At 37.8% G+C, this 2,139-nt stretch overlaps 1 pseudogene; it reads left to right on the top strand.

Moving 5' to 3' along the window:
* Positions 1 to 264: 264 nt before the first annotated feature.
* LOC126076359 (olfactory receptor 6C74-like) lies at positions 265 to 1,197 on the top strand (annotated as a pseudogene).
* The last annotated feature ends 942 nt before the right edge of the window (positions 1,198 to 2,139 follow it).

The following is a 2,139-nucleotide window of genomic DNA, read 5'->3' as shown; positions in this document are numbered from 1 at the left end:
AATAAAAAAACCATTCTTCTACAAGATAAAGGAGAAAAGGGAGTAATGATTGCCCAGAGAAGGAGATGAAATAAGCAGGATCAATACTGGGTCTGACTGCTATGTGAAATGGTTAAAATCACAGGAGTGAAAGACCACATGAATTTCAATTGAGGTACTTTATTCTTCATATCACTTTTACATTTATGCTTAAAATGCTTTTTTAAACTTAAAAGTAATTATTTTCTTTTTTCAGCACTGACGGAATTCAGAAGAAACTTAACCATGAGAAACCATACAATGGTGACAACATTTATTCTTGTATGACTAACAGATGATCCAAACTGGCAAATTGTAATTTTCCTTTTTCTATTTCTAACATATTTATTGAGTGTCACTGGAAATCTGACCATTGCCATGCTCACATTATTGGATTCCCACCTCAAAACACCCATGTATTTCTTTCTTAGGCATTTTTCATTTTTAGAAATGTCATTCACATCTGACTGGATCCCTAGGTACCTGGTGAGCATTATGACTCTGGATAACAGGATTTCCTATGATGCTTGTATGACACAATTATTTTTTGCCATCTTCTTGGGTGCATCAGAGTTCTTCCTGTTGACTGCCATGTCCTATGACCGCTATGTGGCCATCTGCAAACCCCTTCGCTCTGCAACAATTATGAACAGCAGAGTCTGTACCCAGCTGCTTATTACCTCTTGGTTAGCTGGGTTGTTAACCATCTCTCCTGGACTTATCATGGCCTTAAGGCTTGAGTTCTGTGATGCCAACATTATTGACCACTTTGGCTGTGACTATTCTCCTCTACTGAAACTCTCCTGCAGAGACACACGGTCTCTAGAATTGTTAGGTTTTATATCAGCCATTGTCATACTGTTGATTACACTGGCACTGGTGATACTCTCCTATGCATATATTCTGAGAACAATTCTGAAGATCCCTTCTGCCCAGCAGAGGAAGAAGGCTTTTTCCACCTGTTCCTCCCACATGATTGTTGTCTCTATCTCTTATGGCAGCTGCATTTTTAGGTATATTAAACCTTCTTCAGAGGAGAGGGTCGCTTTAAACAAGGGCGTAGCCGTGCTCAACACTTCAATTGCACCTCTCTTAAATCCTTTCATATACACTCTAATAAATAAGCAGGTAAAACAAGCCCTGAAGGATGTAATTAAAAGATGTATCTTAGTTATATAAAACAATGGCTTTGGCTTTTATAAAAGGACACCACTGAAGCTTGTTGATAATTGCAGCCTTTATCTGCTACCCTACTATTTGATCCCTTTATTTTATTTTTATATTATGATAGCGATTGACTCTCACAAATAGCCATTGTTATTTAATCTACTGCTGGCTTTTCATCCTTTTAATGTCTAATCTGTACCCATGATGTTCTGCTCTGCTGGAATCACTTCATTCTTTGTACTTAGTTCTCTTATTTTCTTTATCCTAATGATACTCCACTATGAATTCATTTAGTTAATCAAATACCTCCATCTTTTTCTAGCGTAGACATTCCAAGATATAGATCATTTGTGAATTTTGTAAGTATTAGTTTACTTGATTTTATAAATCTCCAGAAAAGATTAATTTCTGATTCCATTTAGTGCTAATACTTCACAAAAATAGTCATTGTTTCCTTCAGCATAAGAAACCTAAACTTTGTTATTGTTTTTAGCTTCTGTGGAGTTAGCACTCCAGTAATGGCAACTCCATGTGTTACAGAGTAGAACTTCTCCGTAGAGTTTTCTTAGCTGTAATCTTTACAGAAGCAGTTTGCCTTGTCTAGCTCCACAGAGCTGCTGGTAGGTTTGAACCACCAACCTTTGGGTTAGAGGCCTATTACAAACTGCCTGTGCCACTCAGGCTCCTTTCATGAACCTCAGTAGAAGTGTTGATCGGCAGGCTTAATGATAAACCAAAACCAAACCCACTGCCATCAAGTCAATTCTGATTCATAGTGACTCTACAGGACAGAATAGAACTACCCCACAGAGTTTCCAAGGAGCGCCTGGAGGATTTGAACTGCTGGCCCTTTGGTTAGCAGCTGTAGCACTTAACCACTAAAAAAAAAAACTACACCATACCAAAAAATTATCTCCGAATCTCTATGCTACTCTAAATCAAGTGAGCTTTCTC

The sequence above is a fragment of the Elephas maximus genome, chromosome 4 (genome assembly GCF_024166365.1).
Source record: "Elephas maximus indicus isolate mEleMax1 chromosome 4, mEleMax1 primary haplotype, whole genome shotgun sequence".
Classification (NCBI taxonomy): Eukaryota; Metazoa; Chordata; class Mammalia; order Proboscidea; family Elephantidae; genus Elephas; species Elephas maximus.
Note: the sequence above shows the minus strand (reverse complement) of the source record. Positions and strands in the feature narration are given on the sequence as shown.